Source organism: Chiloscyllium punctatum, unplaced genomic scaffold (assembly GCF_047496795.1).
Source record: "Chiloscyllium punctatum isolate Juve2018m unplaced genomic scaffold, sChiPun1.3 scaffold_198, whole genome shotgun sequence".
In the NCBI taxonomy this organism is placed as follows: Eukaryota; Metazoa; Chordata; class Chondrichthyes; order Orectolobiformes; family Hemiscylliidae; genus Chiloscyllium; species Chiloscyllium punctatum.
Genome location: NW_027309932.1, coordinates 357,204 through 379,859, shown reverse-complemented (window position 1 = coordinate 379,859; position 22,656 = coordinate 357,204). Strand labels below are relative to the sequence as shown.

General features: G+C 45.7%; 1 long non-coding RNA gene across 1 annotated transcript in view; it reads right to left on the bottom strand.

Moving 5' to 3' along the window:
- The window catches only part of LOC140471906 (uncharacterized), a 28,330-nt gene extending 5,929 nt beyond the window's left edge, over positions 1 to 22,401 (bottom strand). Inside the window, exons 1-2 of the long non-coding RNA XR_011957260.1 lie at positions 22,132 to 22,401; positions 8,435 to 8,569 (exon numbers count right to left, since the gene is read on the bottom strand). This is a non-coding gene — a long non-coding RNA (uncharacterized lncRNA). The remainder of the gene's footprint in view (positions 1 to 8,434; positions 8,570 to 22,131) is intronic.
- Positions 22,402 to 22,656: the final 255 nt, after the last annotated feature.

Below are 22,656 nucleotides of genomic sequence, written 5' to 3'. Positions count from 1 at the left end.
TAGGGTGAGAGTAGAAAGATATAAAAGATAAAAAGGGGCAACATTTTCACGCAGAGGATAGTAAGTATATGGAATGAGCTGCCAGAGGAAGTGGTGGAGGCTAGTACAACTGCAACAGTTAAAAGGCATCTGGATGGGTATATGAATAGGAAGGGTTTAGATGGAGATGAGCTGGGTGCTAGCAGGTGGGACTACATTGGGTTGGGATATCTGATCTGCAGGATGGGACCATGAATGGGTTGGGGAACCTGGAGGATGTTATGATTTGAACCACAGGTAATGTTTGATTGGATCTTTCAGCCAGTCTTACAGATGGTACAATTGCAACATTTAAGAAGCATTTGGATGTATATATGAATAGAAAGGGTTTGGAGGGAGATAGGCCAGGTACTGGCAGGTGGGACTAGATTGGGTTGGAATATCCTGTGGGCATGGCTGGGTTGGAATGAAGGGTCTGTTTCCATGCTGTACATCTCTATGACTATAAGATCGGCTGAATGTTCCAATCAAAAATTACCTGTGGTTCAAATCATAATATCCTCCAGGTTCCACAAGCCATCCCTTGTCCTATCCTGCAGGTTCAATGAATCCCGGAACACCTAACCTTCTTCAAGTCCCACGTCCCTTCCGACATTTGTACCATCCTCCAAGTTCTGCAGCCCTTCATACCTTGTAACATGGCCCAGACTCTCCAACTCCTCCTTCCTCTGCAATGTTCCCCAGAAGAGCACTGCAGGATGGTGGGGGTAACAGAGATATGGAGTGACATCAGGACAGGAGGATATTGCAGGCATTAGGAATATATGGACTTGAGAAGGTTTCACAGTTTATGAGTGTTGTAGGGACTGGAGGAACTTACAAAGATAGGGATAGTTTTCGATTGGAGGATTCTGCAGAAAACCTTTACGTGGTTAAAGGTAGGATTCTTAGCAGCGTGCAGGAACAAAGGGATCCTGTGTCCCTCAGGTTCCCACCCAAGTTGACAGGCTGTTAAGAAGGCGGATGGTGTGTTGGCTTTCATTGGCAGGGGGATTGAATTTAAGAGATGTGAGATTTTGCTGCAGCTCTACAGATCCCCAGTTGGACCACACTTCGAATATTGTGAACAGTTCTGTTCGCTTCATTGTAGGAAGGACGTGGAACCTTTAAAGACAGTGCAGAGGAGATTTAGCAGGATGCTGCCTGGACTGGAGGGCATGCCCATAGAAGGTAGATTGTGGAAGTTAGGGCTTTTCTGATCACAGCGAAGGAGGAAGAATGGTGACTTGATAGAGGTGTACAAGGGAATGAGAGGCATAGATAGAGTGGATAACCAGAGACTACTTCCCATGGCGAAATGGTAATCACAAGGGGACATAAGTTTCAGGTAATTGGCGGAAGGTTTAGCTTAGATATCAGAAGGATATGGGCCAAGTGCTGGCAGGTAGGCCTAGATTGGTTGGGATATCCTGTCGGCATGGACGGGACTGGTACGTTATTTACACAGAGTGTGGTGGGTGCGTGGAATGGACTGCCAGCCGTGGTAGTAGATTCAGACACATTACAGACATCTAAGCAACTCTTGGATAGGCACATCAATGATAGTAAAATGTAAGATATGTAGGTTCGTTTCATCTTCAGAGTAGGATAAAAGGTCAGCACAATATTGAGGGCGGAAGGGCTTGTACTGGAATGTGCTATTCCATTTTCTAAATAGCAAGGGTTATGATGGCAGCAAGAGGGTTCGGGAAGCGGGAGAGGATGCGATCTGAATGAAGAGACACAAATATGAGGCGTTGCTAAGGTTGCATGAGGTAACAGAGACAGCAATGGCCTGATCTGGAGCGGATGACCCAGACTGGGAGGGGTGTGGGAACTGGAGGTGGTTTCACAGGGAGGGAGGACCTTTGAGCCACAGGAGGTTACAGAAATGTGGAGAGCTGTCGGGCCTACAGGGGTTCATGGAGATGGGGAGTTTGGGAGGAATGGAGCAGTTTACAGGGATAAGGATGTTGGTAGGATGGGGTGTTTTACATAGACAGGAATGTTTCAGGTGAATGGAGCAGATTACAGAGAAAACGTGGGTTGTACAGATTGGAAAAACAAATATTCATATGGAGGGCAATACAAGCATGGTGAACACTCAGTGAAACGTTAATATTCGCAAAGTCTGGGACAATCACACTGACAACAGTGACATTGGAAGAAGAGTTCAGAGAATTTTTTTCAGTGTTTCTTAGAATAACAGATTGTGTAACTGGCGAGGGACGTAACTGTCTCAGAGCGACTGTTGTGTGATAAAACTTAGTGAATGAGTAACGTCACCTGGAGAGATCCTCTGGGAAATTGTGATAATGTGCAGTTTAAAGAACTATAAAGTTTTAAAGTGAAACACAGAAAGGACAAGCTACAACTAGAAACAAAAATAGCCAATTACCTGAGTTGGAGAGGAGAACTGACCAAGATAAACAGGCTAAACAGACTGAAATATGCGCCTGTAAATGAACAGTGGAAAACATTTGAAGGAACAGTGAAAAATACTCAACAAAAGGATATTCCACTGAAACAGACAAAAACCCAGCAAAAAATCCCCACCGGTCCCTCACTCAGGACAAAATGGATCATTTTAGATTATGAGGCTGAGAAGATCACCACAAAATACTTAAAATCCTGAAGTGAGAGAGAGTTTTAGAGTAAGTTTTAAAGGGATTGCAATGGGTCTGCTCGCAGGAGGGGGGCAATGGGAAGGGGAATCGTTGCCAAGTTTTATTGACACGATACGAACATGGAGAAGTGAAGGTGCTGGAGGTGGTGAGAGAGTGACAGAGAGAGGTCAGGGCCTGAACGGTGTTACAAAGCCAGTACGGATTGCTGCAGCTGGAGGGGTTTGCAGAGGTAGGGAGGGACATATGTATTTTTATTTATTCATTCATGGGATGTGGGTGTCACTGCCTGGACCAGCATTCTTTGACCCCATGCTAATTACCCAGAAATTGCTGGATAAATATAATACTTTGCTGGCCACAGGTGAAGTGCTGAATGACTGGAGGATCGCTAATATGGTTCCTTTGTTCAAGAAGGGCAGCAGGGATAGGCCAGGTAATTACAGAGCAGATAGTCTGACAGCAGGAGGAGGGAAATTATTGGAAACAATTGTGAGGATGAATCAACACTTGCAAAGGTAAGGATCAACTTGGTTTAGTCATCATGGATTTGGCAGAGGAAGATACTGTCCGAGGAATTCAATTCAGCTTTTTTTTTAAAATGATGCTTAAGTATATTGATGAAGGCGCTGCAGATGATGTGGTTTACATGGACTTGACTAAGTCCTTAAACAAGATCCAACATGGAAGGCTGGTTCAAAAGGACTGGGTTCCAAGGCAAGTTGGCAAATTGGATGCAAAATTGGTGGATAGCATACTTTCACCACCGGGTGTACCACAGGAAACTGTGCAGGAATCATTGAACATTAATAACTCAGATGTGAAAGCAGAAGGTATCATTAGTCGGTTTGCAGATGACATGAAAGGTGAGGGTGTTGTTCACAGTGAGGAGGATGGTCTCTGTCTGCTGTCCGATGTCGATCGGATGATAATCGAAGCAGAGTTTAGTTCTGATCGAAATGAGGTAATACACTGTGGGAGGTACGATAAGCGAAGTACAGACATAATAAACGGTAGGTCCTTGCGGAGTACTGAGGAATACAGGGACCTTGGTGGACAAGTCCATATATCCCTGAAGGTGTCAGCACAGGGTGACAGGGTGGGAATGGCACCTGAACTGGGAGCGGGAGAGGGACAAATATCCTGGTGGGGTGAATTGCTAGAGCTGCTTGAGAGGATATAACCCAGTCTGGCAGGGTGTTGGACCTTAAATAAACGTAAGGCCAGAAAGATGATTGAGGCTGGTACACGAGTTAAAGACAGCAATTTCAGCAGACAAGGCAGGCAAGAACATAGCAGGGAATGGGGGAAAACTGATGATTAAACTGCATTAATTTCAATGTAAGGGGCCAGACAGCTAAGGAAGATGAACTCAGGGCATGGATTGGAACATGGGACTGGGATATTATAGTTTTACAGAAACACAGCTGAGGGAGGGGCAGGACTGACAGTTCATTGTTTCAAGGTGGAGATGCTGCAGGAAGGGGAGGCAAGAGAGGACGTGTGGTGGTGGGTTTTGATTGCATGAATCATCACAGCAGTACTTAGAGAGAATATTCCTGTGGATTGCCCAGTGAAGCTATGTTCGTGGAACTGAGAAATAAGAATGGGTCATCACTTTGATACGATGCGACTGCTGACCCCGAATAATCTGTGGCAGACTGAGGAACAAATATGTCGGGACACCTTAAATATCAACCATAATAATAGGGCTGTTATAGTAGCGTTTATGAACTTTCCAAACCTAGACTGGGACTGCCAGTGTTCAGTGTTTGCAAGGGAGGAATTTGGTAATTGTGTTCCAGAAAACTCCCAATCAATATGTAAATGGCCTGAAAAGAGAAAGGGGCAAAACCTGACCTCCACTTGGGAATTAAGGTAGGGAGAGGGACTGAGATTTGGGAAAGCGTTTTGCCAAAGTGATCACAGTTCTAGTAGTTTGAAAATAGCTTTGGAAAAGGACAGGCCTGGTCCACAAGTGCAAGTTATAAAATGGAGCCTGACCAATCTTGACCGTATTAGTCAGGAACTTTGAAAATGTGATTGGGGAAGGGAATTATTTACAGGGAAAGGGAAGTTTGGCAAGTGAGAATATTTTAAAAGTAAGATAAACTGATCGATCAGCGCCAGCATGTTCCTGTTTGTGTGCAGGTCAATGCTGACAGCATTCGGAAACACTGGCTGTCTATTGAGGGTCTGGTCAAGGAAAAGGGGGCACATGTCAGGTATAGCCAGCTGGATCAAGGGAATTCCTGAGGATATACAGGGGCTGTAGGAATACACTTTGAGTAGAAAACAGGATTGGAGAAAGGCGACATGAAATAGCCTCAGCAGAGAAGGAAAAGGGAATCCAAAAGTGATTGTATCAGTATATTAAGAGTACATAAGTAACTCGGGACAAAATAGTGTCCTTTAGTGATCAATGAGGCCATCGATGTGTGGAACTGCAGGATATTTGCTAAGATCCTAAACAATTTTTTTCACTCCAGAACTTACTGTGGAGAAAGACTGGGGAATTCAGGGAACAAGAGTAATATGTTAGGCCACAATTGGAGTTCTCTGCAATTCCAGTCTCTCTGCTACAAGAAGAATGTTGTGAAACTTGAAAGGACTCAGAAAAGATTAACAAGATATTGCCCGGGTTGGTGCTGAATATGCTGGGGTTACTGTCACTGGAGAATCGGAGACTGAGGGATGACCTCACAGAGGTTTATATGAACATGAGGGGCATGGATAGGGTAAGCATTCAAGGCCTTTTCCCAGAAGTTGGGGAGTCCAAAAATAGAGGGAATAGATTTAAGTTTAGAGGTGAATGGTTTACAGAGGGACTGAAGGGACAGCTTCTTCACACACATAGTGATGTGTGTATGGAATGAGCTGAAAGAGAAAGTAATGGAGACTGATACAATTACAACATTTAAAATTGGCATCTGAATAGTAAGGGTGGGGGGCATGGTGGCACAGTGGATAGCACTGCTGCCTCACAGCGCCAGAGACCCGGGTTCAATTCCCGACTCAGGCGACTGACTGTGTGGAGTTTGCACATTCTCCCCGTGTCTGCGTGGGTTTCCTCCGGGTGCTCCGGTTTCCTCCCACAGTCCAAAGATGCACATGCCAGGTGAATTGGCCATACTAAATTGCCCGTAGTGTTAGTTGAAGGGTTAAATGTACGGGAATGGGTGGGTTACGCTTCTGCATGCCGGTGTGGACTTGTTGGGCCAAAAGGCCTGTTTCCACACTGTAAGTAATCTAATCTAATCTGTAAGTAATCTAATCTAAAAGGGTATAGACGTATATGGGCCAAATGCTGGAAAAGGGAATGGATTTATTTAGACCGGGTAAGCCAGTACGAGTTGGGGACCGAAGGGTCTGTTTCTATGCTGTAAATCTCTATGACTTGAAAAGAGTGCATGTTATAAAAGAGCTGGCGCTGGAGGTTTTAAAACTCAAAGCTATGGCAAGTCCCAGAACCTGATTAAGTGTATCTCAGGACACTGTGGGATGCTAGGGAAAAAATTGTGGAGGCCCGAGTAAAGGTATGTGTACTACAGACAGCCATGTGTGATGGGCTGGCAGGCTGGAGGGTGGCATCATGGACAGTGAAGGAGGTTTTGTGAGATGACAAAGGGATCTTGATGAGGTGAATGAATGGGCTGAAAAAGTAGAAATGGAATTCAATCTGAATAAATACGAGGTAATGCATTTTGTAAAACAAACACGGGTAGAGCTTATACAATTAATGCTCAGGCCTTGATAAGTCTTTTAGAGCAGAGGGACCTCCGGGTTCAGGTACATAATCCTTGAAGGCTGCATCACAGGACGAATAAGACAGTGCTTTGCATGCCTGACTATTGCTCAGCCCATTGAGTGTAGGATTTGGGACGTCATGTTGAGTTTGCATAGACATTTGTGAGGCCTGTTCTGCAAGACTCTGTCCAGTTCTGGTCGCGCAGTTAACAGGGAGGATATTATTAAGCTGCAGGACATTCAGAAGTGATTTACCAGGATATTGCTGGGTATGGAAGGCTTGAGATCTGAAAAATGGCTGGATAGGCTGAGTCTTTTTTCACTGGTGCCTGGGGGTTGAGACATGATGCTATAAAGGTTTATGAAAAAAATGAGATATATGGATCAATTTAATGGTAGTTGCCTTTTCCTCAGGATGGGGGAGTCTCAAGATCAGGGGCCATATTTTTAAGGTTAGAGGGGAGAGGTGTTCAAAAAAAAGATATGGGGCAATTTGCTACACAGAGGGTGGTTTGAGTGTGGAATGAACTTCCTGAGAAAGGGGTTGATGTGCGTACAATTACAACATTTAAAAGATATGTGGATAAACAGGTGAATAGGGAAGGGTTGGAGTGATATGGGCCAGCAACAGGCAGCTGGGAAGAGTTTAGTTTTAGATTATGGTGGGTATCAACTGAAGGGTCAGTTTCCATGCTGTATGGCTCTGTGACAAGAATATGGTTTGATTCCATTATTGAAGAAAGGATCAGGGCTGGGTCCACTGATGTGCATCATCGACATAAACGATTTAGTTGAAAATATAGGAGTGATTGTGTGAAAGTTTGTTCATGATCAAATGAATGGTGTAGTGGGCAGTGAATACGGTTATCAAAGGGGATCTTGACCAACTGGGCCAGTGGACCAAGGAATGAAAGATGGAGTTTAATTCAGGGGTTGGATTTTGTTAAGACAAACCAGGGAGGACTAATACAGTTAATGGAAGGGCTCTGGCCAGGGTTGTCGGAGAGAGAGAGAGAGAGAGACCAGAGGGTGCAAGTTACATTGTTCCTCGGAAGTGGCATACCAGGTGGACAGGGTGGGGAAAGCGATATTTGGCACATTTGCCGACATTGGCCAGCACTTTGTTACATATGTTGGAGATATTTGTAACTTTGTCCTAAATATTTCCCTTGGGCAGAGGAGGCCACGAGGTGACCCTAAGAATGGTGAATAACCAAGGGTCGGTGAGTCCAAAACTAGAGGGTATAACAGGAGGTGAGAGAGCAAGGATTTAAAGAGGGAGCTGAGGGGAACATTATCCACAGAGGATGGTGCATAAACGGAACAGACTGCCTCAGGCACATGGGAGAAACAAAAACAATTACAGCATGGAAAAGACATTTGGGCAGGTACATGGAGAGGAGAAGGTTTGAAGAGATAAGGGCCAAATGCAGGCAAATGAGACTCATTGAGTATAAGAAACATGGGCAGCCTTGAGGGGTTTGACCACAGGTTCTGTTTCCGTGCTGTATCACTCTGTATCCAGCTAAAGAGGATTAGTGTACCAAAATAAGGCATGTTGTAGACACTGAAGCAAGTTACAGCGATAGTGATGGTAGTCTAGAATGCAGTATGTCTCAAATATGTGGAGGGAGTATCGGGAAGGGAGGAGGTTACAGGGACTCCTATTGTAGGAGTTAAAAATGACTGAAGACACTGCTGCACAAGCCATGCCACAGATGGTGTTGCAGAGTAGTGAGTCTTAGTAGAGTGTTGGAGGGAGAACACAGAACAGAAAGATCCCAGGCAGCATTCACAACCTCTTGTCGGAGGCCTACTCTCCCCTCTGTTGTACTGATGCTCGCTAAGACAGCACAGGACTGGATTGATAACTATGAACTCCCGATGCTGTCTCACTGCAACATAAGTTAAAGTAGACGTGGTGATTGAGCACGGGGTGTGTCTATACTGTGCTCCCCATCCAGCACTGTATCTGCGTCCTGTCTTGTTAGCGATGTTTGGAGCCCTCTCATTGTTCTCTGCTCTGTCACTATGAGTGATCTTACCACACTGCAGGATTTATTGAAGGCTCCCGGTCTCCCTGCCCTTTGTCTCTCTGGCTGACCAACCATCTTCAATGAGGTGATGGATGAGACACACAGCAGTTGGGAAGTCTATTGAGTCAGCAACTTCCTGAGTACCTACAGGAGACAGAGAAATAGACAGAATGGGAAATTAGACTGATGCAGTGAGGGTTACTCAAGGAGAATGGAAATGAACCCCACAGAGATCTGGAAAATCCCAAACTCCATCCCTGGCCTGTGCTGTTGAGTCTCTCTGGAGTGGAGAATTCTGTTAGCTCAGGATCTGGAGGAGCTGCAAGAGTGAGAGACGCTGACAGAGGCAGCAATTCGACCCACACAGTGAGGGATACCACATGGAGAGAGACTGAGTGATATCACCAGAGTGCAGGAAGACTTCAGGATCACACAATCATGTTGGAAGAATGGGTTTAGCTTCATGTGTCAGTGCTCAGGGATGAGTAACCAGTGAGCAGGTGAAGTGACGGCCTAGTAACATTATTGTTCGGGCATTTATCCAAAACCTCAGCTAATGTTCAGGGGAGGCAGGTTTGAATCCCATCATAAGATATGGTGGAATTTAAAATCAATAATTTTAAAAATAGCAATTCACAATCCATAAACAAATATGAAACCATTGCTGATGTACAAAAATCACAATCCCTTAGATTAAATTCCCTACAGTGTGGAAACAGGCCTTTCGACCCAACCAGTCCATGCCATCCCTCCAAAGAGTAGCCCACTCAGACCCATCTCCCTCGACCTCATACACCTAACATCATGGGCAATTTAGGATGGCCAATTCGCCTGACCTACGTGCGTTTGGACTGTGGGAGGAAACCGGAGCATCTGGAGGCAATTCACGCAGACACGGGGAAAATGTGCAAACTCCACACAGTCGCCCGCGGCTGGAATCGAACCTGGGACCCTGGTGCTGTGAGGCAGGAAGGCTAATCACTGAGCCAGCGTACCGCGCACTTTCCTTTTGACAACGAGATCTGATCATCCTCACGTGGTCTGCACGACATACCCACAGCAAAGTGTTTGCCTCTCAGTTGCCCTCTGAAATGGCCAAGCAAGCTACTCAGCTCACGGGCAGCAAGGGCTGGGCAATAAAGGCTGGTCAGCCAGAGACACCCACATCCCCTACCTGATTTATAAAAAAATCCAATAGGATGGTCCCACTGGAACCGTGATGGGACCAGTGTCCTGGCCAATCATGACAGTAGGTTTATGGACAGGGCTTTAAACTGACAGAGAGGATGCAGGGACAGGGTTCAGGTGAAAGGAGCTTTCCAAATCCAAAGAAAAAAGGTGAAGCATCGGAACAGTATGGGGATGTGGCTGAAGGCAATCAGAAAGGTACAGGATGGGACAGCGATTAACTAAAACTGTACATCAGTGAATAGGTTTGTGACAGGAAATTGTGGGAAAGAGTAAATTATGTTTTTTTTCAATGGACGAAGTCTTATCAATAAGGTAGATGGATTTGTGACACTGAGATAAAAGAGGTTTAGACAACAGAGAGACATGGTTATAGGGTGAACAAAAGGTGGACATAAATATTCAATGGATCACAACCTTGCGGAAACTCAGGCAAAATGGGTAACACTAACAATAATGGATAACAAAGGCATCACAGAGAAAGCATTTGGTGTCAGATCATGAAGTAGAATCAGTCTGAATGTAAATTCTGGCTACTACTTGCCAAGGACACAAGCAGCAGAACAGTTTTAGCCACTGAACAGCATTGCGCTGCTCATTACTGCATCACACAGGAACTCATTGGAATTTTTTTAACAAACACATTGCGATAATTTTGGGAAACATCAATATTCACAAAATGTAGTACAGTCACACTGGCAAGAGTGATATTGGAAGAGGAGTTCACAAAATTAGTTTTCAGTGTTTCTTTGAATAACAAATTGTGCAACTGGCTAGGGACATAACTACCTCAGAGCGACCATTGTGTGATGAATCTTAGTAAATGAGTAATGTCACCTGGAGAGATCCTCTGCAATATTGTGATAAAATGCAATTTAAGGAAATATAAAGTTTTAAAGTGAATCACAGAAAGGACAAGCTACAACTAGAAACAAAAATAAACAATAACATGAGTTTGAGAGGGGAACTGACCAAGGTAAACAGGCTAAATAGACTGAAATATGTGCCTGTCAATGAACAGTGGAAAACATTTGAAGGAACAGTGTAAAACACTCAACAAAAGGACATTCCATTGAAACAGACAAATCCTCAGCAAGAAATCCCCATCGGTCCCTCATTCAAGTAAAAATGATCATATTAGATTATCGGGCTTAGAGGATCACCAAAAAGTACTTAAAATCCTGAAGTGAGAGAATGTTTTCGGAGTAAGTTTTAAAGGGATTGCAAAGGGTCTGCTCCCAGGAGGAGGTCAGATGGAAGAGGGAATAATTGTCAAGGTTTTATGTCACAAAAGGAACCGGGAGAGCTGAAGGTGCTGGAAGTGGTGAGAGTGTTACAGAGAGGGGTCAGGGCCTGAACGGTATTACAAAGCCAGTACAGATTGTTGCAACTGGAGGTGTTTGCAGAGGTCGGGAGGGATATATATATTTTTATTTATTCATTCATAGGATGAGGATGTCGCTGATTGGACCAACATTCTTTGCCCCACTGCTAATTACCCAGAGTATAGCACAGAGTCAGCCATATTGCTGTGGGTCTGCTGTCACGTGCAGGCCAGACCAGGTTAGAATGTCAGATGTTCTTCTCTAAAGGATGTAAATGAACCAGATGAGTTCTTCCTTCTGGTCAACAATGCTTTTATGGTGGCCTCACCAATGTCCTCTACAGCCACAACATGACATCCCAACTTCTACTCTCAATCGCAAACGCCTGCTTCACCAACCTGTCTACCTGTGACACCACTTACAAAGAACTGTCTACCTGCATCCCTGGGTCACAGACTGACAACACTACCCAGGGCCCAAACATAAACTGTACAGGTCCCACCCTGGTTTGTTTCACCAAAATGGAACACCTCACGTTTATCTAATTAAACTCCATCTGCTATTCTTCAGCTCACGATCCCAGTGTACTATTCGTCCTGTTGTATCATAGATAACCTTCTTCACTGACCACTTTACCAACAATTTCAGTGCCACTCAAAAAAACTTACTTACCAGGAAACCAATATTCCCATCCAAACCATTTATCCAAATGACAAACAACAGTGGACCCACTTCACCACTGGTCACATGTCTCCTGTCAGAAAAACAACATGTCTCCCATCACCCTCTGTCTCCTACCATCAAGCCTAATTTTGTATCCAGTTGACTAGCTCCTCCTGAATGCCATATCCTTTTACATTGATCTGAGCTTATTATCCAGTTTACCATACAGAACGTAGAACACAGAACAGGACAGCACAAGACCCTTCGGCCATGATGCCATGCCCATCTTTTATCCGACTGTGAGATCAAACTAACTTACATACCCTTCATTTTGCTGTCATCCATGTGCCTATCCAAGAGTCTGTTAAAATGTCCCATTACACCCACCCACCACTCTCTGTGTAAAGAACCTACATCTGAAATCTCCCCTTACCCATCCACCAATCACCTTACAATCATGCCCCCATGTACCATGTATGCCATGGGATAAAGAGGTCTCTCACTGTTCACTCTATCTTTGCCTCACACCTTCTTGTTCACCTCTAACAAATCACACCACACTCTTCTTCACTCCAATGAGAAAAGCCTTAGCTCCCTCAACCTTTCTTCATAAGACATGCTCTCCAGTCCAGGTAGCATCCTGGTAAATCTCCTCTTTACCCTCTCTAAAACTTCCACATCCTTCCTTTAATGAAGGGACCAAAACTGAACACAATATTCTAATTGGGATCTAAACAGGACTGTATAGAGCTGCAGCATAACCTCATGGCTTTAAAACTCAATCCCCCAACTAATGAAAGCCAATACAACAGATTCTTTCTTAATAATACCATCAGCTTGGTGGCAAATTTGAGGGATCTCTGCTCATGGAATCCAAGATCCATCTGTTCCTCCACACTATTCAGTATTCTGCCTTTACCTGCACATCTTTGGCCTGTGGGTGGAAACCGGAGCCCCTGTCGGAAACCCACGCAGACACGGAGAGAAAGTGCTCACTCCACACAGACAGTCGCCTGGGGCTGGAATTGAAATCACGTCCCTAGTGCTGTGAGGTAGCAGTGCTAACCACTGAGCCACCGTGCTGCCCCATGTAACTCTCTAGAGCCCTGCTTCTGATCCTTGGTTCCTCAATCTTAAATTAGCTTCCTTCTTCCTCTTGACTAGATGTTCTACATCCCTTGGAACCTTGACAAATGCTTTGCTGAAGTTCATGTAGACAACACTGACTGCTCTGCCTTCATCGATCTCTTGGTCAACTCCTCGAAGAGTCAATCCAGTTTGTGAAACATGGCTTCCCACTCACAAAGCCATGCTGACTATCTCTAATCAGCCCTTGCCTTTCCAAATATATGTAGCTCCTTTCTCTCAGAATCTCCTCCAACAACTTACCCAGCACTGGCTCACTGGGCTGTGATTTCCTAGCTGTTCCCTGCAGACATTAAGTGATGGAACAGCATTAGCCACCCTCCAGTCTTCCGGTAACACATTGTGTGTATTGATAAAATAAATATATGTTAGGGACACTATCTCTTCCCCAGATTCCCACAATATTCGACCTAATAAGCGACATTAAGATTTGATCTACCTTTATTTGTTTTCAGATACCAGCACTTTTTTTCCTCTGTTGAGGATTCTTTCCAAGACATCACTATTTATTTCCCCAACTTCCTGAGCTTCCATGTCTTTCTCCACAGTAAATTCTGACAACACTATATTGTCTAATATCTCACCCACCTCCTGACAGTTAAGGTGCCCTATTCTCTACCAAATTACTCTTTAGCCCTTATTGAAACTTGTGTAAAGTTTTCTGAAAATTCAAATAAACCGTATCCTCAGTCCAACCACTCCTACACCCGTATCTATTCTGCCATTTATATTCACACCAATAAAAATAAAATCCAACAGGCTCAAAAACACATCCTCTTTTCATTAAAAGTGTTTCTAAGGTTCCAGTTATTCTTCATTGACATATCCTTTCAAGCATATTTCAGCTCCTGACCTACTGTCAGGCTAACACTGTTTGGTTTCAGACTGGCAGCAGAAAGAGTTATGGGTGTTCGTGTTTATCAATCTGAAAAAAGGTAGCTTACAGTTTCAACAGGTAATAGATGTTTTGTAAATAAGGAGGAACGTGGGGACTGAATGACATTATGGAGATAGGGAGCGATGTGCGGACTCAACGAGATTATGGACGTAGAGAATGCACTAGTGACTGAAGAACATTATGGAGATAGGGAGTGATGTGGGGCCTGAAAGAGGCCAAAGAGATCTGCAGGGCTGTTGGGCCTGAAGGAGGTAGCACAGATCAGGAGGATCATGGGGATTGAAGGAGGTTACTCTGAACTGGAGGGTCGTTGTGTCAGGATGAGATTATGGAGATAGGGAGGGTCGTGGGGCCTTTTGGAGGTTAGGGAGGTTGGTGGGGAATGGTTCAGGTTACATGATTAGGAAGAGTCGTGGGGACTGAAGGAGTTTATGGAGATAGGGAGGGCTGTGGGGACTGAAGTAGGTTATATAGATAGTAAGTTTATAGAGAAGCACAGGAAAGAAGAGCAGGTATTGGCCATTTGACCACAGAGTCGGTCCCACCATTCAATATGATCACGACTGATCATTTAACCCAGTACAGTATTCCTGCTTTCACACCTTACTCTGATATTATAGTGACTACTGGCATTTAGTGATACAGCGGGCTGTCGTAACTGGGACAGGGGGTGGGGTGGGGGGGGGGTGTCTTACAGAGATAGGGAGGGTTGTGGAAGCTGGGACAGGTGACAGATACAGGGTGGGTTTTAGGAATGGGAGGACTTCACAGAGATTTGGAGGAATGCAGGGATGGGACGTGATAACAATCACAGGGAGGGTTTTGGGAGCTCGATCTGAGACGGGTATAGCTGAGAACAGAAGGGAGTCAAACAGGGACAAGGTAGGACTAATAAATTAAGCTGCATTTATTTCAATGCAAGGGGCCTAACAGGGAAGGCAGATTAACTCAGGGCATGGTTAGGAACATGGGACTGGGATCTCATAGCAATTACAGAAACATGGCTCAGGGATGGGCAGGACTGGCAGCTTAATGTTCCAGGATACAAATGCAACAGGAAGGATAGAAAGGGAGGCAAGAGAGGAGGGAGAGTGGCATTTTTGATAACGGATAGCATTACAGCTGTGCTAAGGGAGGATATTCCCAGAAATACATCAGGGAAGTTATTTGGTGGAACTGAGAAATAAGAAAGGGATGATCACCTTATTAGGATTGTATTATAGACCCCACAGTAGTCAAAGGGAAATTGCCAAACAAACTTGTAATGAGATCTCAGTTATCTGTAAGAATAATAGGGTTGATATGGTAGGGGTTTTTACCTTTCCAAACATCGACTGGGACTGCCATAGTGTAAAGGTTTAGATGGAGAGGAATTTGTTAAGTGTGTACAAGACAATTTTCTGATTCAGTATGTGGGTGTACCAACTAGAGAAGGTGCAAAACTTAACCTAAGCTAAGGAAATAAGGCAGGGCAGGTGACTGAGCTGTCAGTGGGGGAGCACTTTGGGACCAGCGACCATAATTCTATTCATTTTAAAATAGTGATGGAAAAGGATAGACCAAATCTAAAAGTTGAAGTTCTAAATTGGATAAAGGCCCATTTTGACGTATTAGGCAAGAACTTTTGAAAGCTGATTGCAGGCAGATGTTCGCAGGTAAAGGGACGATGGAAAATGGGATGCCTTCAGAAGTGAGATAACAAGAATCCAGAGAAAGCATATTCCTGTCAGGGTGTAGGGGAAGGCTGGTAGGTATAGTGAATTCTGGATGACTAAAGAAATTGAAGGTTTAGTTCAGAAAAAGAAGAAAGCACATGTCGGGTATAGACAGGATAGATCGAGTGAGTCCTTAGAGTATAAAGGAAGTTGGAGTATACTAAAGAGGGAAATCAGGAGGGCAAAAAAGGGACATGAGATAGCTTTGACAAATAGAATTAAGGAGAATCCAAAGGGTTTTTACAAATATATTAAGGACAAAGGGTAACTATGGAGAGAATAGGGCCCCTGAAAGGTCAGCAAGGCGGCCTTTGTGTGGAGCCACAGAAAATGGGAGAGATACTAAATTAATATTTTGCATCAGTATTTACTGTGGAAAAGGATATGGAAGATATAGACTGTAGGGAAATCGATGGTGACATCTTGCAAAATGTTCAGATACAGAGGAAGAAGTGCTGGATAACTCCCCAGGGCCTGATCAGGTGTACCCGAGAACTCTGTGGGAAGCTAGAGAAGTGATTGCTGGGCCTCGTGCTGAGATATTTGTATCATCAATAATCACATGTGAGATGCCAGAAGACTGGAGGTTGGCAAAAGTGGTGCAACTGTTTAAGAAGGGTGGTAAAGACAAGCCAGGGAACTATAGACCGATGAGCCTGAACTCAGTGGTGGGCAGGTTGTTGGAGGGAATCCTGATAGACAGGATGTACATGAATTTGGAAAGGCAAGGACTGATTATGGATAGTCAACATGCCTTTGTGCGTGGGAAATCATATCCCACACACTCGAGTGAGTTTTTTGAAGAAGTCGCAAAGAAGATTGATGAAGGCAGAGTGATAGATGTGATCTATATGGACTTCAGTAAGGCATTCGACAAGGTTCCCCATGGGAGACTGATTAGCAAGATTAGATCTCATTGAATACAGTGAAAACTAGCCATTTGGATACAGAACTGGCTCAAAAGTAAAAGACAGAGAGTGGTGGTGGAGGGTTGTTTTTCAGACTGAAGGCCTGTGACCAGTGGAGTGTCACAAGGATCAGTGCTGGGCCCTCTACTTTTTATCATTTACATAAATGATTTGGATGAGAGCACAAGAGGTACAGTTTGCAGATGACACCAAAATTGGAGGTGTAGTGGACAGCGAAGAGGGTTACAACAGGATCTGGACCAGATGGGACAATGGGCTAACTGGCAGATGGAGTTTAATTCAGATAAATGCGAGGTGCTGCATTTTCGAAAAGCAAATCATAGCAGGACTTATACTCGTAATGGTAAGGTCCTAGGGAGTGTTGTTGAACAAAGAGACCTTGGAGTGCATATTCATAGCTCCTTGAAAGTGGAATCGCAGATAGATAAGAGAGTGAAGGCGGCGTTTGGTATGCATTCCTTTATTGGTCAGAGTATTGAGTCCAGGAGTCGGGAGGTCATCTTGCGGCTGTACAGCACATTGGTTAGGCCACTGTTGGAATATTTTGTGCAATTCTGGTCTCCTTCCTATCAGAAAAAATTTGTGAAACTTGAAAGGGTTCAGAAAAGATTTACAAGAATGTTTCCAGGGTTGGAGGATTTGAGCTACAGAGAGAGGCTGAACAGGCTGGGGCTGTGGCGTCGGAGGCTGAGGGGTGACCTTATAGAGGTTTAAAAAATTATGAGGGGCATGGATAGGATAAATAGACAAAGACTTTTCCCTGGGGTCGGTGAGTCCAGAACTAGAAGGGATAGGTTTAGGGTGAGAGTGGAAAGATATAAAAGAGACCTACGGTGCAACTTTTTCAAGCAGAGGGTGGTACGTGTATGGAACGAGCTGCCAGAGGATGTGGTGGAGGCTGGTACAACTGCAACATTTAAGAGGCATTTGGATGGGTATAGGAATGGGAAGGGTTTGGAGGGAGATGGGCCGGGTGCTGGCAGGTGGGACTAGATTGGGTTGGGATATCTGGTCAGCATAGACGGGTTGGACCAAAGGGTCTGTTTCCGTGCTGTACATCTCTATGACTCCAACACTCATGGAGGTTATAGAAATAAACTGTGTGACTGCATGTGGAGGTGGTTGAAGGCATAAAGGTTTGTAGTTATCGTAGGAAATTACATCATTTGGGACCAGCAGAGTTTTCAGAGACTAACTGCATTTCAGAAACAGGAAGAGTTCATAATCATCATTAGAAATGCAGAAACTAATTTATGAGAGAAGCAGGGTCACTCTGCACTGTGCCCAGAGACAAGGAGGAGTCTTACAGCTGGAGGAGGTTACTAAGGTACAGAGCTTTTTTGTTGTTGTGACAGGAAATTTACAGAGATCATGAAGGTAGTAGGAGTTCAAAAAAGTCACAAAGACAGGGAGGTTTTTCAGGTCTAGAAAGGACAACACTGACCAGGATGGCTGAAGGAACTGAAGAGTTGTTTTTCTTCAGTTAAGGAGAGATGTGACAGAACCCGGGATTAAAGGCAAACGCAGAAACTTGGAGAGTTGTAGTGGTAGGAGGAGCTTACAGGGATAGGCAGGATTGTAGGGGCTGATAGAGATAGGGGAAGTGGTATCAATGAAACAGACAATGGAGAAATTGACAGACATAGGGAAGGTTCTGTGGAACAGATGAATTTACAGATAAGATGGTGATAATGAAGCCTGAGAATTTTCTCATGTTCCTTGCCCAGCATTGTTCTTACATCATGCCCTCAGGGTCTGAATTAAAATCCACTTACTCCTCCCCGTGCTGTTTACTGTGAGTGATCTGACCGGCTGCAGGATTTACTGAAGGCTCCAGATCTCTCTCTCCATCTCTCTCTGGCTGACCAACTGTCTTCAATGTGGTGATGGACGAGACAGGAATTGGGAATTCTGCTGAGTCAGGGACATCAGGAATACCGACAGGAGACAGAGAAATAGACAGAATGGGAAATTACACTGATGCAATGAATCTTACACATGGAGAATGGCATTGAATCCCACAGAGATCTGGAAATTCCTAATGTCCATTTCTGGCCTGTTCTGCTGCGTCCCTCTGGAGTGGAGAATTCTGTTAGCTCAGGATCTGGAGTAGCTGCAAAGAGTGAGAGACACTGACAGAGGCAGCAATTAGACCCAGAAGTAAGGGATATCACATGCAGAAAGACAGTGATATCAGCAGAGTGGAGGAATGTATCAGGATCACACAATGGTATCAACAGAAGTGGTTCTGACCAGTGAGCACTGCTACCAGTACACAGGGAAGACTGAGCTATTTTATTGGGATAGGCTCCCCAGGTATCAGGAATATGCAGTGTGCTATAAATGGACACAGATGAGGAGGGGGAAAGGTCTGAGGGGAATGGAAATTCCCAAGTCCAAAGAGGAAGGTTGAAATATTGGAACACCATGGAGATGTGGATGAAGACCAGCAGAAAGAAACAGTAAGGGACTGAGTTTAATTAAAATACTACATTGTCAAATAGATTTGTGACAGGAAATTATTGGTTAACATTAAGTAAATGCCATTTCTGCCCCTCACAATTCCTCACACACCAAAATGACATCACTTCCGCCCCTCACATCATCATTGATGTCACACACTCAGTGACTTCCATGCCCCCCCCTCGACTGCCGTGTTTGTCACCACTTCCGCCCCCACCAATGCCGCGCACTTGCATTCTGCTGACAAACCCCCAGGTCCCACCATCACAATCCCTACCCCAGAATCCGGAGGGGAACACCACCCCTGCTCATGACTCCATTCCCATCCCCCCTAACACCACACCCACTCCTGTTCCAGGCTCCGTCGCCTCGCCCAGCTCCACACCTACGCCAGGTCCCAGCTCCCAGTCCTGCCGAGTTTTCACCATTCCTCCTGACCTCCCCCTCACTGAGGATGAATGATCAATCCTCAGCAAAGACTTCACCTTTATCCCCCTCCGTGCACACATCAATTAATTTAATACACGCTGAGATATTGAACACTTCTTCTGACGCCTCCGAGCATACTTTTACAATCAAGACTCCCACCCACCTTTCAAGGACCCTTTTGCCCACCTCCAACATACTCCATCCACCAGGACACCCCGCGCTCGCCTATTACCTGTCTTCGATTTCTACATTTCCAACTTCCACCGAGACATCAACCGCCTCAACCTATCTACCCCCTCCCCCAATCCATCCTCTCACCCTCACAACGTGCAGCCCTCCACTTCCTCTGCCGACCTCACCATCAAACCAGCAGATAAAGGGGGTGCAGTGGTAGTCTGGTGCACTGACCTCTACACTGCTGAAGCCATGATGCCAACTCGAAGACACCTCCTCCTATCACCCCCTCTACCATGACCCACCTCCCATCACCAAACCGTCATCTCCCAGAGCATACAGAACCTCATCACCTCAGGAGGAGAACTCCCACCCACAGCTTCCAACCTCATTGTCCGGGATCCCCCACTGCCCGATTCTACCTCCTTCCCAAGATCCCCATAGTGTTAGGTAAGGGGTAAATGTAGATGTAGGGGTATGGGTGGGTTACGCTTCGGCGGGGCGGTGTGGACTTGTTGGGCCGAAGGGCCTGTTTCCACACTGTAAGTAATCTAATCTAATCTAATCCACAAGCCTGACCATCCTGACCGACCCATTCTCTCAGCATGCTCCTACCCCACCGAACTCATGTCTGCCTACCTCGACATTGCCCTCTCCCGCAGTCCAGGAATTACCCACATTCATTCGAGACACCATCCATACCCTCCACCTCCTCCAAGACTTCTGTTTTCCAGGCCCCCAACGCCTCATCTTCACCATGGATATCCAATCCCTCTACACCTCCATTCACCATGACCAGGACCTCCAAGCCCTCCGTTTCTTCATCTCCTGACGGCCACAACAGAACCCTTCCACCGACACTCTCATTCGTTTGTCTGAACTTGTCCTCACACTTAACAATTTTTCCTTCAAATCCTCCCACTTCCTCCAGACCAAAGGGGTAGCCATGGGCACCCGTATGGGCCCGAGCTATGCCTGTCCCTTTGTTGGTTATGTAGAACAGTCCATTTTCCGTAGTTACACCGGCACCACTCCCCACGTCTTCCTCCGCTACATTGATGACTGCATTGGCGCCACATCGTGCTTCCTTGAGGAGTTTGAGCAATTCATCAACTTCACCAACACATTCCACCCTGACCTTAAATTTACCTGGACCATCTCTGATACCTCCCTCCCCTTCCTGGACCTCTCCATCCCCATTAATGACAACCGACTTGACACCGACATTTTTTATGAACCTACCGACTCCCAAAGCTACCTAGATTACACCTCTTCCCAGACTACCGCCTGGAAATTTGCCAACCCGTATTCCCAATTCCTCCGCCTCCGCCATACTTGTTCCCAGGAGGGCCAGTTCCACCACAGAACACACCAGATGGACTCCTTCTTTAGAGATCGCAATTTCCCTTCCCACGTGGTTAAAGATGCCCTCCAACGCATCTCGTCCACATCCCACACCTCCGCACTCAGACCCCACCCCTCCAACCGTAACAAGGACAGAACGCCCCTGGTGCTCACATTCCACCCTACCAACCTTCGCATAAACCAAATCATCCGCCGACATTTCCGCCACCTCCAAACAGACCCTACCACCAGGGATAGATTTCCAACCCCACCCCTTTCTGCCTTCCGCAAAGACCGTTCCCTGAGTGACTACCTGGTCAGGTCCACGCCCCCCAAAAACCCACCCTCCCTTCCTGGCACCTTCCCCTGCCACTGCAGAAATTGCAAAACCTTCGCCCACACCTCTCCCCTCACCACCATCCAAGGCCGCAAAGGAGCCTTCCACATCCAATGTTTTACCTGCACATCCACCAATATCATTTATTGTATCCGTTGCTCCCTATGCGCTCTCCTCTACATTGGTGAAACTGGACACAATCCGAGCAGAGCACTTTAGGGAACATCTCTGGTACACCCGCACCAATCAACCCCACTGCCCTGTGGCCCAACATTTCAATGCCCCCTCCCACTCTGCTGAGGACATGCAGGTCCTGGGCTTCCTCCACCGCTGCTTCGTCACCACCTGACACCTGGAAGAAGAATGTCTCACCTTCCGCCTCGGAACACTTCAACCCCAGGGCAACAATGTGGACTTCACCAGTTTCCTCATTTCCCCTTCCCACACCTCACACCCCACCTCCAGCCTTCCAGCTCAGCCTCCCATGACTTGTCCTAACAGCCTATCTCCCTTCCCACCTATCCACTCCACCCTCCTCCCTGACCTATCACCCCCATCCCCACCCCCATTCACCCAATGTACTCTTTGCTACCTTCCCCCATCCTCCACTCTGACCAATTATCTTCTTCCCCACCCCATTCACCTATTATACTCTATGCTACTTTCTCCCTATCCCCACCCCCCTCTCATTTACCTCCCAACTCTGCAGGCTCCCGGCCTCTATTCCTGATGAAGGGCTTTTGCCCGAAACGTCGATTTTCCTGCTCCTCGGATGCTGCCTGACCTGCCGTGCTTTTCCAGCACCACTCTAATCTAGACTCTGGTTTCCAGCATCTGCAGTCCTTGTGTTTACATTATTGGAGAAGAAGGCAACCGAGATAAAGCATGTTGTTAACACTGAACCAAGTTACAGGGATAAGGAAGGTCGTCTGGAATGCAGCACAATTCAAATATGTGGACGGACTATCGGGAAGGGAGGAGGTTACAGCGATAGGATCTGTTACAAGAATTAAAAATTATTGAAGACACTGGACCACAAGACATGCCATAGATACACTGTTGTAGAGTCGTGAGTTTTAATATAACAGAACTTACATTGGTGTGGTGATTGAGCCTGGGGTGTGTGTGTGCACTGTGCTCCGCTCCAGCATTGTACTATGTCATGTTGTGTTAACAGATGGTTGGATCCCTCTCATTGTTCTTTGCTCTGTGCACTGTGGGTGACCTTACTTCACTACTGGATTTATTGAAGGCTCCAGATCTCCTTTCCCTTTGTCTCTCTCTGGCAGACCAACTGCATTCAATGAGGTGATGGACGATCCACCCAGCAGCTGGGAAGGCTATTGAGTCAGGACTTTCCTGAGTACCTACAGGAGACAGAGAAATAGACAGAATGTGAAGTTAAACATATGCAGTGAGGGTTACACATGGAGAATGGCACTGAGTTCCACAGAGATCTGGAAAATGGAGCGATATGAAGAAATAGTCCCACATTGCTGGAAGATGTCAGGATCACACAATTGTGTGGGAAGAATGGGTTTAGCTTCATGATGCCCTGGTATCAGTGCTCAGGGATGAGCACCCAGTGAGCAGGTGAAGTAATGGCCTAGTGATATTATT